This window comes from Phasianus colchicus, chromosome 13 (genome assembly GCF_987193195.1).
Source record: "Phasianus colchicus chromosome 13, bPhaCol1.hap1.1, whole genome shotgun sequence".
Taxonomy (NCBI): Eukaryota; Metazoa; Chordata; class Aves; order Galliformes; family Phasianidae; genus Phasianus; species Phasianus colchicus.
The window spans coordinates 12515869-12529238 of record NC_143448.1 but is presented as its reverse complement, the minus strand read 5'-3'; the positions used below and the strand labels follow the sequence as shown (position 1 = coordinate 12529238).

Genomic DNA, 13370 nt, shown 5'->3' with positions numbered 1-13370 from the left:
CAGCTATGATTAGATATATTCTGGAAGTGAATTCCAAGCCTTGGTAATGCAATATTGAGAGTAAATCTTGATTTTAACAGAGCAATAATCAGGATTTGTGGCGTGTATCTACATCTTAGATTACCACTTAGACTACCAGTGTCCTTATAAAGTAATAAGACAGTAGGGAAGCATCTGTGTGTGTGGCCAGTCAGATAAGCTTTGGATTCTAGATTGATAACACAGCTTTCTCTCTAATGGAGAGTGAAAAAGAAAGGGAAAAACAGTCTGACACTTTCTAGAATTGCTGGCTTTAAAACAATATAATTTTTGGATGGAATGACTTGAACATTAGGCAGATAAAAGAGAAAGAATTTATATTCATAGAAGAAAACTAGAGGCCAATAATAATAATTAGAAGAAGAACTGACATACATGCATACACAAAAAAAAGTCTGAAGGCTTGAGTCAAAAGTGTGGAATAATGGTTTTTGTTGTTTTTTTTTTTTTTTTTTTTTTTTTCCCTGTTAAACATACCCTAACATTCAGCAGATTTTGTACAGAAATGTTATCTTCAAAAAGTTGTCAGGGTGATATCACTATTTCAGTCCAACCAATTTCCTTTGAAGTCTCCTATAGTGGTAATTAAATAAATTGCTCTTGGAGTTCTTATGTTTTTTCTGGAACAGGAACTGGTAGGGTAAAGAGAGATGAGAGTGTCTGTCACCAGATCTTTCTAAATACATTTGTACTTGCTTCATTTATTGGAAAAATGATGGAATACTTACAAACTCTGGACCTTTTTCATTTTTTAAAAGGAAATTTCTACTTGACAGTTGAAGTAAGAAACAAAAACTAAAATGACTGCTGACAGTCCTGGGAGTGTATAGAGAAAGAAAATGGAAGTTATGAGTCAATAGAAAGCTTTTAGAGACCATATGTGTTAAGCCCAAGAGGGACGGTGTGAACTAGAAGACTAAATTACTGTCTTAGATGTAAGCAGGTGGTGGACAATATGAAGGTGACTGAAAGCCTAAGACTAATGCGTAAGTGTATGGTATAAAATGGCATTCTCCATGCGGGCAGAAATACATCATGTTTTTTAGAGCATGAAGAAGAAAGTTCTCTGCATTGTAACTCAACAGTTTAAATACCTCTAACCTCAGTGTATCCAATTAGACAAAGAGAAATGGGCCTCTCACAGTTCCAATGAATTTTCAAATATGAAACAATGATTTCACATGTACTCCCTCTTGCTTAGCAAGTCAAGATAAAATCGTTAGCTACAGAGTGTTGAGTGCACCACGAGTTGAATTTTGGTTCTGTTTTTCTTCAAATAGATTTCTTAAACTTTGCTAAAAATTCTCCAAAGTAGAAATTGTACATACACCAGCCAAGCAACATGCTGCATCCATTGATTTAATCATTAAAACGTACTGCTAGAACCTCAGCCTTGTTCTTTGGTCTAGCCTGGTACCTCAGACTCCAGAGAATATGAATGCAGTACTTGCTGGCTTTGCTGACATTACAGAAAATCTGAAGTTCTTCCGATAAAAGCATATGTAAAACTACAGGGGTATTGTTTTCCTTAGTGAATAACAATGAACATCCTAGTCTTTTTCTGTCAGATCTCTACAGTAAACAATGTAAAGTTGAATAAAACTAACCCACATGGATCAATATTTGAATTTCTTTGGTTTCTTTTTCTATTTTACAATATCGCATCCAGGGACAGTGATGTACTGATCTTCTACTATGCTAACCCTATATTTTCTTGCCACTTTGAAGAACAAAATACTTTGAGCACAGGGACTCACAAGAGAGAGCAAAACAGAAAAGAAATGATTTGGTACCATTTGTCCTTCACCTACAACCAAAAATAGCTTCCTGGAAATCCAGTGGTCAGAGTACCAGACAGGCACCAGCTGGAGAATCAGGATCTGGGGATTCATCCAAGAACTGGGATCTTTCTGAGCAGACAGTCATATTCCTTGTTCAAATGCAGTGTCTGTCAGAGTAAAGACTGTCTTAAAAAACATACTGTGATTTTTTAAAGCTATTTGTGCAATTTCTGTGGATGCCTTTTAGGTTAAGCTTCAGTAGGTGAGCTCACATACAGACCCAATGAATGATAAATATATATATAGAAGCAGGTAGGACTCATTATGAAGATCATATCTGTTGTATCACACTACATTATTTGTAAGCACAGTTAAATCTAACCATAACATGCACGACTGTGTAGAAGTAAAAATGGTAATATAAATGTTTTCTAAATGACTATTTAATAGTGGAAGCACAGAGCCATGAAGAAAGAGAAAGGTGAGATGTTCTCAGCTCTGCATGTAAGTTTTGTTCCTCTGGCTTAGATGAGCTGCACATGCAGCAGCATCATAAACTGATGGACAAATCAAGCCACAAGTCCATAACCTGGGCACAGCACAGAAGTAACAGCTCACAGGCAAAGTGTTTCACCTGCACAAAGGACTAAAGAACTGAACTAAAAAAAAAATTGAGCTTGTGATGAAAGGAATTACCAGGATGTGGGAAGCAGAAGTTTAACCCAGATAATGCCTGGGCCAGCAGCAAACCAACCTCTGTTCAGGAGAGCTGTTTTTGGCTTTTTTTCAAAAAGCCATTATCATTCTATTCCTTGCTGAGAAGTTTTTCCACTTAAATACTTAATTTATCTTTATATTTGTTAAGAAAAAGCACTTTTTAAGCAAATCAAATTGCTGTAGGCCTACAAGGAGAAAGAAGGTAATTCCATTTTATGCAAGATTCCTTGTAAACACAACTATTGTACAATATTGTTTATCCTGCAAGCTGCAGAGTAGCAGTAGCTGCTTGGGCACTGGCTTCATTCACTCTGAAGCAGCACAACACAGTCTTTGTTGAACTTGCTTTGGAGTGAGTCATTGTGATTCACTGAAAAAACTGCTCCCTGAGATGGGGCTGCTCTCTCCTGTGCCTTATGCAGGGCAGAGAGGGAGAGAAGACAAAAGCAGCACCTTTGGACATGTAAACAGAAGACAGTAATGAAATTTGCAGTTAGTATCCAATCTCGAAATGAACAGCTCATTAATGAGTGTTAAGTGTTCATGCAAACACATTCCCTTTAAAAACCAAGAGCAATACTCTGCTCTCCAACATACTGCTGCTCATGCACGTTGCCTGCAGTGAAAGCATGAAAACAGCTCGGGATTTCTAGGGAGTCTTTTGGTTGGTTGGCTATTTTTGCTTCGTTGCAGCCATAGATTACAAAATATAGCTTATAGCATGAAACTTAGCCAAGATAGCCAGGAGGCCTATGACCAGCAACCAGGCATTTAAGGTTACATAATCTGTTTTTCTACTCTGGGAGGAGGGAAGGGAGGATGGGGGCCAAATATCCAAGTTTCCCTTGTAATAGCAAGTACAATTTTGTAAAAGCACAATGAGATCAGATCCCAGAACCATCACTTTTCAGTATTTTAAGCTGTCTGAAAAAGGAGATTGCGCTCATAAACAGAACCAGAGAATACCCTGGAGGGTCAGTCCTGAATTTGATTGCAAACGTTATACTGAGTCAGATTTCTCATTTTCTGGCCTCTATGTTATCCTGTTGAATTCATTAGAAGGTTGTGGCTACTAGCCAAAAGTAATAGTTAATGTATCCCAGAGCCTATATTGTTTGAAATATCATCTAAGACAGGAATTTACAGCACTGCTATAATAAAACTCATATTTCAATGATAAAATATAAGCCTGCATACTTGCCATGCATACCAGAATTATATGGAAAATCCAGCCACAAAATTAGGAAAATATGCAGCAACTTCTAGAAAGGACCCATTAAGACTTGCTTATACCTTGAAGAACAACCTTAAGGAAGAGATAAATCACAAATGATGGTACACAGGCAGCTGCAATGGACCTAAAAGAAATGCCACTGAATTACAAATCTGAGGGTTTTACCATGCAGGAAGACAGCAATTTCAGATTGGTATGAAGCACTTACTACCTTAAACAAGAAAGGATGGGACAAAGTCATGATTCTGCCCTCATTTTGCCCTCCATGCCTCTGCCCAGCACTGAATTTTGTGTTTGATTTGCTGTGTTCCAGTGTTCGTATTATATACATTATTATGCATTCAGAGAACAATGAAATATGTACTTTCTATGTCAAAGGATTGCAAGTTAATATTCAGCAGGAATTACAAAGTATTGCTTTTACAGACCAGAAACTGTGTTGCTTTTTTTTTTTTTTTTTCCTGTAAAGGAATAGACTTAGCCTAAAACCTTGGAACAAACCTTCATTTATGAGACAGGGGAATCATTTTTATTCCACTGTATGAATTCGGTAGGCTGCCACAGGCCAGTCATAATCTGTTATTGTTTCCCTGCAACCTTGTACTATTAATTTTTCTTTTTAATGAACTGTCCAGTCTAGTTTAGCTATGGGAACTATGATGGAACTGCAATATAAATGGTTTATGTCATACCTTTGTCAAAAGGCTTTCCCCTACAGCATTAGAATATAATTGAAAAGCCATTTTAAAATAAAGTAACTGAATGGTTGCAAATGCAGGTTGTCAGGAATAAAGTGGGAAAATCCTTTGCATTACATTAGATTTTACCAGTGGCAACTTGTGTGACTTTATTAGTGTTCATTCAAATTAGTAAAGCCACATAAATTGCATGTTTGCTGGCTATATTAGCAAGTACTCCTGAGAGACACTGAAACCATTTTTAAAAAGTTTTTCTTTAACTATTTTCTTCTTCGGTTTGGTTAACCATTTCAAAATAACTAAATTTGCCAAATTTCTTGGTTTATGGCATAAAGAATATATCCATGTTTGAGGCAGCAAATGAGCTTCTAAGTAAAACTGAATACAGCTTCTGTAGTGTATGAAACCTTGAATGGCTAAGTACACATTAGTCTTTCTGTATATAAAATGTGTGCAAGACATAATCTAGTTTTTCCTTTTGTTTAAATTTTCTAATCCTCTATATTCTTTCTACTGTTATTACTACTATTACTGTTATTACACAGCCATAATAGAAGAACTGTGAATAGCATTTATATTTAAAGTTGACATCAGTTTTCTCACTAAACATATAATAAGTTCATTACAACAGCAAATGGAAGATTTCTGTCAATATTTTTCCTGAGAAACGTTGAGTTACTTATTGTTGGTTCACACTTCTCACCTTTAACTACTGAAATTTTGTCAGAAATTCATTTTATTGGAACACATATCACACAGCTAATACCAGAATACTTCATGTTGTTTTGACTCATGGGGTCTTGGGCTTTTGGTGACTTTCTTAGCCAAGGTTTGAGCCTTTCTATCCTTTTTTTTTCCTTACGGCCAGTCTGCAATTTGTGTAGTGCAGTCACTCCTTTACTTAGAAAAAAATGCCTTGCCTCATGGGAGCCTTCAGTTTCCTGCAACACAGCCCAGCAAAAGTGCTCCAGTGCACAGGGCAGAGACACTGTAGCCCAAACAAGGCTAGGATTTCCCAGAGGGCTGGGAAAAGGCAGAGATGAGTGTTTGACAGTGCATTATTTTCAGCATTTGAAGACAAACAATTTTTTTGTCAATACGACTGGAGTTTCATTCTTTTAGAAGGCATGGTGATTTGTAACAAAATAATGATTCCTTTGGTAGCTATGTGACCAGGATACACATCTTACACCGTTCTAACAATATTTCCTAAGGTGCTTGGAAATAAGCTCAAGGAAGTCTTTGAGAGCATCAACAAAGCAGAGGTAACAAATTCAGAGTCCAGCTCATTACACCAAATGCATGCAATGAGACTGACACAAACAAATTGTTCTTGACATTTGACTCTCAGGCCATACTTTATGAAAAACCTTTGGATTTGATGTACTTTGGAGTGTCATCCCACTAAAATCAAAGATTTTGCGCTCATATATGAGCCTATTTCATTCAGATTTGTAATACCTAAAACATACGCAGTGTGAATCCTACAGATACTCTGTTTGTTCTCTGTTGTAGTTTTGTGGGTTAAGATTTCAAAAATTTAGGTCTTAAAACTTACAGAAATGGCCACTTGTATAGAAATAAAGTGAGATGTAATGCGGGTTAAAGCAGGCAATTGGAGGTGTAATATTTTCTGGTATGGAGGCCTTGTTAAACATGCTAGCACTATAATAATACAGGGCAATTCTACACAACTGAAAATTATTCTAATTTCCACACGGCATTTAAGCAGAAACAAAGCAAGACTGCAATTTTCTTCCAAGATCTACGTTGTACACCAGAAACACTGTATTTTTTACTATTACAATCTAGGTTTACTATGATAGAATTAAAAACTAAAAAGAAGAAGGATGTTTTATCTGAAAAATGGCAATTTAAAAACAGCACAACACTGAATTTATAAATTCAGCAAGTAAACCTCAGTTGTTCATCCTATACAAAAGGTTTTTACTTATGGCAGTATTCCTTTTTGAGAGCATAATGGATTGACCCCAATGGATTGACCATTCAGACAAAATTCTTATCAGAGAAATATAATTGAGAAGAAGCTCACCAGTCATGCCTACTCTCAGTCTCTTTAGAACTTCAGTATGCACATCCCATGCAGCACACGAAGGAAATCTCTAGTCAGGATATTCCCACTTAAGGGAACTGCTGGGCATCTTTTGTGTGACTGAGCGGCCAAGTCTATGTCACAGCTCCAGAGGAGCTTGCAAATGCCTTTTCCTCTGCGCTGTCGTTCTTTGTTCCATTAACAATAGTTAAACATGAATATTTAGCTTGTAAACCATTTGATTATCTGGATACTGTAACAGGAAATTTGCATTCCTGAACAGGCACAGCTGGAAACAATTTAAGTAAGAAAGATTCTTCAAAGAAAGAGAAGAGAATTCAAGAAGCATATGGATGCTCAGGTTTACATGATAATCAACAAAAGCTGCTTGTTCCTCCTCTTTTGTAAGGAGCCACTTCACACTCTAACCAGAGGGAACATCCCACAGTCACTCTGTAGGAAGCTTGCTTTCAGAAATGATTTGCTTGAACTCTGAAATGTAAAAAAGTCTACGAAAATAGACACAACATTTTGTCAGATAAGGCACCGAAAAAATACCCACGACCTCAACTTGAGACTCAGTTGGTTAAATTCGGTTATTTCATGTACTAATGACAGCGGAGGATTTTCCTTTACGGTTCTTCACAGTCATTTATTTGTTAAATCTGCTTGGAAGTGTAGCTCTGAAGTCAAGAAAAAGAAGAGTAGAACAAGGCCTGAACCAAATCATAAGAAAGTGACAGAAGAGACGAACTGGATGAATTGAAGAAACAGGAATGAGGAAACAGCTGTGCACAGAGGGGAGACTCAATGAAACTGAAAGCACAACCAATTTAAGATATGTTTACTGTGTCTTTTTGATGCTCACGTATGAACTTGAAACCTAGTTTGGAAGTCTTTGGTCCAACCAAATCATCTTTAATTTCATTCAATTGAAAAGCTGCATCTGAAAATGAACAGACCACTGCTTGCAAATTTTGGACCTTGTGCTCAGTAAACGACAGGACATCAATCTCACATTCCTAATGAAGAAGCAAAGGAGCTCACACATTTCCCTGCTAAAGTAAATTGAATGTTGTATGTATCACTGTCAAACACATCCTGATACCTTAACAAGTTGGTGGAGACCATTTACACATATCCTATATAGCTGCTTACAAGGATGATGGACTATACAGCGGATTCGACTGCCAGAAATGAAATAATCACCATTCAAGGACATTTCTACTGAAATGAAGCTTCTGTCAAGCAGAACTTGAGTGCACTGAACGTAAAAACTGAATGAGTCAGCTAGACAAAGCGCTTTCATATCCTGCCTTTGTAATCTTTATCCAACACAATTCAGACAGGATTATGCTTTTGACTGTAAAAATGGTAGCATTTATGTATTTGTAACCTATTACATTTACTCCATTCCTCTGTTAATTTTAAAAAAAGCATGGATATTTCTGTAGGTGGACAGTTCTCATCTCTGAAGAGGTTTCAGCAATAGCAAAACTGGAATTCGCAAGGGTATGAAAAATTTAAGGCAATAAGGGCAGCAAATATAACTACTTCAATGTTTGGGGTTTCTGGTACTGCCTCATCTCCACATTTTCTGCAGATGCCTTCTCTAAAGCCTAAGTCACCACACCAAAGTCTTCTAACCCATGTTTGAACAGTTCTGTTAAGCTGAGGGTATTGCAGAAAATATCAGAGAAATAAACCAAGTACGGAATTAATCACTCACTTACTGAGGCCCAGAATAAGGAAAACATGAATATTTTTTCACTGATTAAATTAAACCTACATATTAGAAAATGTATTACGTTTCTGTTCTTCATTGCTACATTGCTGTGAGTTTTCAAGAGATTCTCTGATGTTCCAAACAAGAAATTAAATAAGTGTGATTCAAAAAACGCACATTATCAAGTCATGCCTTAAAGGCACAGCAGGACCCTGTACGTCCTACATCATCAGCTGTCCTGAGTTCAAGACCAATGGATAAACTCCGTGAAACTGCATGAGATACAGTAGCTGACAGCTCACAACAAGCAATAGATTAGTCACAGCAGAAATTCTCCCTGTATTGCACAAGTATTGCAGGCTGGAGAGAAGAGAGGAGATAAGCATATCCGACTTGTTATTCAGAAGATCACACAATTGGATGTGCTACTTACTTTCACCCACTGGAAACATGTTGCCAATTTATGTAGCATATTCCACACATTTGAAACGCCACTTAATGATACGCTGAAGACAATGCAGATGAAAGCTTTCTGCTGCCACTTATCCAGTGCTTCAGCTCAGGCTGCAAAGAATGAAAAACTTCATTTGAAATCCAAGGCATTCTAAGTACTGTAATAAAATTAAAGTTAAACCTACAAACTAACCCAGCAGCCCAAAGAGAGTTTAAAGAATAGTTAATTCAATAACCTTTACACATAAAGATCAGAAATAATAAATAGCTTTTATATGAACAGACTATTTGCAAGAACACTCACATCACTAAAATGCTGGAGGTCATCTCAATATGCCTTCACATCTTTTTTGTCATCTCCAAGGAAAAAAAATTAGAAGAGAAGAGGAGGAAGGGAAGAGGGAGAGGGAGAGCAGAGTGAGGAGAGGAGAATATAGAAAAAAATTGTTTGGGGAACATCATCCAATATAAGGCATGCTGCAGGGAAGAAAATAGGAAGAGTTGCAGATACGAACAGTCAATATGATGTGCTTTGAACACTTGTAAGTGCTCTAAAGGCGTATTAGAAAATTAGTATTTTTACCATTAGAGGAGAGAAGGGAGTAGATTTGTTTTAGTAAGAGGAACTGGCACTACATTAGGGAATAGGATAAGAAATTTGAAAAAGAAATTGATTAAGAGGTGCCTCTGTAAGAAGTTCATCAGTTTCGGTGGTCAGCATTCTTTCCTAAATGGTACAGTGCATTGAGATATTCAGTACAAAAGGCAGAGGAAGAAAAATTAACTTAGCCAGGGCTTTCAGTCTTCATCAGTGATAAATTTTAGGAGGAATTACTGCAAAATAACCTCTGCAGTTTGGGTTTTCACCATTTAAAAATACTTTTATGTACATCCAAGTCAGTAATTTTTTGCAGTATTAAACTGCTAATGCCACCTCTCCTGTATCAGTGCTCAATTTTTCACTGCCTTTCACCCCCATTAAAGCAGTCAGGTGTTATTGGTGATGAACAGTTCAGCAGCAGAGTTGGTAACTTTCAGAGTTGTTAGGAAAAGTATTTGAGAGAAATTAACAGGCATTCTCTGAATGCTAGACATTACATACTGCAATACTACACTTAAACATACTTCACACGTAATCACCAAAGGGAGACATAAAACCACGAGGCTTTTATTGTCAGTTGTGACTGCAGATATGTTCACTCGCTGTCTTAAAAAATTGTGATCTATGTACAAGAAAAACATTCCGAGACAGTGAAGTTTGCTGATAATCTCCAAATAATAAGGAATGTCCTCTGTGATGACAGCTGCCGATATACAAAGCACGTGCTTTATTAAAATACTCGACACACACAACATTTATGCAATTCCCTATGAAGTGCATATGGCATTTTAAATATGTTAATTCTGGAACCAAAATCATCTTTTTTTCCACGAAGGACCTTTTGAACCGATTCACAATTCATCTGTGTGAAAGACTACAGATGAATAAACTTCTTATTTTGATCATTTGCTCCTTATCTTCACAGATGACATCTTTGCAAATGACTTTGCAGTTCAAGGCTTCCTCTTGCTGACAATAACTGAAGTTGCTTAGATATGTATTTCTCAAAATACCCTTTTACATATCTCCACAGTCTTATTTTTTTTTTTTTTCAGGATCTGCTTTTGCTTTTAAAAGCAGCAAATGTAGTTGGTAATAGATACGACTACTCTTCAGTCTGACCTGCTGCATTATTAAGCTTTTTCCTGTATGCATACCTGAGCGTGAGGCAGTGAAGTGCCTACATACGTAATAACTGAACTGTCAAATAAGGCTCCATTTTCAAGTTATGTAGCATTTAACCAGACATTGGAGGTTACAAATCAATATTTTTTGTAGTACTAATCATTTTTTGAAGCTAATAAATCTTCCTACTATCATCAAGCAAGGAGAGAGAAACTCCTGCAGATATTGGTTTTCAAGAGAGGTGGGATTTAAGACTGCTAAATGAATTCCATCGTTAGTATACCACAAGAAAAAGCATAGCTGATTAATTTTAATACACAGGCATCATATAGCACCCCCTTTTCTGTATATTATTTTTCTTATTTCCTACTATATTTGAACACGACTTTAGTAATACAGACTCCATAATCTTTAAAAAGGGGAAAAAAGCCAGAACAATGCTGTGTTTCAGAAGACTGTTTCAAAGTCTTGTTATAATTATTAAAATAAAACCTCACAAAAACAGCCATTAAACAGTTCTAATGCTCCAAATAGATTTGACACAGTGACATTTTAAATCGAATCTTCTAACAAGATTTTTTGGGGTAAAATAAGCCATGTCTTCAGAGTCGTTTTATACAAAGTGACAACTTGAACAATTTCTGAAATGTTGCTGGTGAGGAAGGGAAAAAAAAAGAAACCAAACCCATTGTCACTATGGTAATTATTTCACAATGCGTGATGTTAAATGGGCAGTCCTGTGGCCTAAGAGGCAGCTGAATCCTGCATTGTCCCTGCATGATAAAAAGATTTGGGAGTCTGAAAAGCAGAGGAACGGAATCTCACAGCTTCTTAGACTTTGCACTGAAAGGGCCATTGTAACATCATCATAAATCCTGGGCTCCCCAGGCACTTGACAACTAAAGCAGTGGACAATAGAATTCTTGTGTTGAACAAAACACTCCTTGTCTGCCAAAGGGCTTATCTGCTTCATTTACAAATGTCTTTCATTGTACCAAAATAATTCCCTATTAGAAAAACTATTAGGAACAGAACTAAATAAATATTCACAGCTTTGTGGTCTGTTTGGCAAAATGAATGAACTAATACAATCAAGAAGCATGCAAAATATGAGATTTAAATCAAGGAAACCCTAAACAACCCCAACCAGTCTTCTGCTCGTTCTCCCTTTTCCTGATTGCAGGGAATTGCACCGAGCACACATCAGTCACTGCAGAAGTGCCTGGGGCACACAGCACTCACTGACACAGGAAAGTTTTAGATCAGGCTGAAGCAAAATCCTGTCCAGTGTGCTTTTAAAGTTAAGTACTTCCAGATGAGCAATTACAGAAATAAACGTGGGGACATATCTGGGAGCCCGCTGAAATGGAGACAGAATGCTTAGAAGCAGGAAAAGATGAAAACGGTGGGTTTATAAGCACAGCTGTTTTGGTGCTTGTTACTGAGGGAGACAAAGGGAACCGTTTCTGAAATGAAATTGTGGCCACATTACTGCAGCCTTTTTTTTCCCAATAAGTTCAATGAAAATTCTGGCAGCTCTCATAAAAGTGAATGAGAGACAATAAAACATTCCAGAGGAGCAAATTTGCAACTTAAAAAAGCATTTCTGACATATTCAGAATTCCACCGCAGCAGACATTCACATAAACTTATCTGATTACAATTCACTGGGAAAGTGCTGATGGAAAAACGTTTTCCACCACGTGTGGCTATTAGGAAAAAAAAACCTATCAGTCTAAAGCATTGATTGTTCATCCATTCAATACTGACCATATCCAAAGTGCTACAGTAATCTGAATGGCTGACTCGGAACGAAGAGCAGCTGAAACTTCCTTACTGAAATATTGATCATAAATTATTTATACAAAACCAATATGGAAACAATGATTTGTCCAGGCCAGGAAATGGGCTGAGTGGCTGAAGAGGGTTTTTTTTGAGGTGGGCTTGTTTGTTGTTTTTTTACCGTGTCTAATTATTACTTGCCTAAAACATACAGGTACTTCTAACCTGCACATTAAACAGCTATTCAAGTAGGAAAAGTGAAATATTCAGAATGTCCACCATAAAAACATCAATACTGTTAAAATACAACAAAGGTTTTAACATCACTTAAGACAAAAATGACATAGATTTAAGCTTACAACCACAAGACGACAGAACACAAGATTTAGGAAGATGTGAGCCTTCCCATGGTTGTCCCATGAATTTGCAGCATGACCCTAGCACACAGCACTTAACCTTTGAGCCATTTCTAAAAGTGAACAAAAGCACACTATAAAGCATTTCACCTATGAAAAAAGTAGTAATCTGTACAAAAATCAGAGGAAGGAGGCCTGAATTCAGACCTCCCACATGCCAGCTGAGGAGCTCTGTTTGGGTGCAGAGCTTTGCCATTTTTTTCTCACCCTCTCTCCTCAGTGAATAATTATGCCTATATCTTTAGAACAGTTAAGATCTGATTTAACAGTGAACTTAAACCCAACTTCTCATATGCCTTTTTTTAATGCTTCTTGTTCTAAGCTATGCAACACCAAATCTGCCCTCCCTTAGAACATGCATCATCTTAATTTACACTGTTATCCTGATCACTGGTCAATTCACAATTTAGAAATAAGTCTTTTCATTTAATGTTTCATTATTAAACAAAAAATTCCAGTTTCACTGCACTTTCTTCTACATGCCACACAACCACACTTCATTTTGATATAGCCAGCAGCCTCTTTTTAAGTCTCTTAGTTACAAACCAGCATTTAACCCTGTTAAAGAATATATATATGGGTACCTTGACTTGGAGGGTAGCGTCTTTGGCTATGTATCAATTGCTCCTGTAAGCTATTATTTTAGCATCTAAATAGGCTTATGCTCTGAACCACCTTTCCAGAGAATCTATCTTGTTCCATTTACTGCAGGCAGCTAAGCTCAGTAATGTGAATCCCCACATGC

General features: G+C 36.9%; 1 protein-coding gene across 10 annotated transcripts in view; it reads right to left on the bottom strand.

The window, feature by feature from the left end:
* CDH11 (cadherin 11) overlaps positions 1 to 13370 on the bottom strand; it is a 742884-nt gene that overhangs the window by 30769 nt on the left and 698745 nt on the right. For 9 of the 10 annotated variants that reach the window (XM_090149366.1, XM_090149361.1, XM_090149368.1 and 6 more), the window contains one exon: positions 8682 to 8812. The exons of the other annotated variant lie outside the window; for it this stretch is intronic. The gene's annotated coding sequence lies outside the window, so the exon portion shown is untranslated. The remainder of the gene's footprint in view (positions 1 to 8681; positions 8813 to 13370) is intronic. 10 annotated transcript variants of the gene reach the window in all.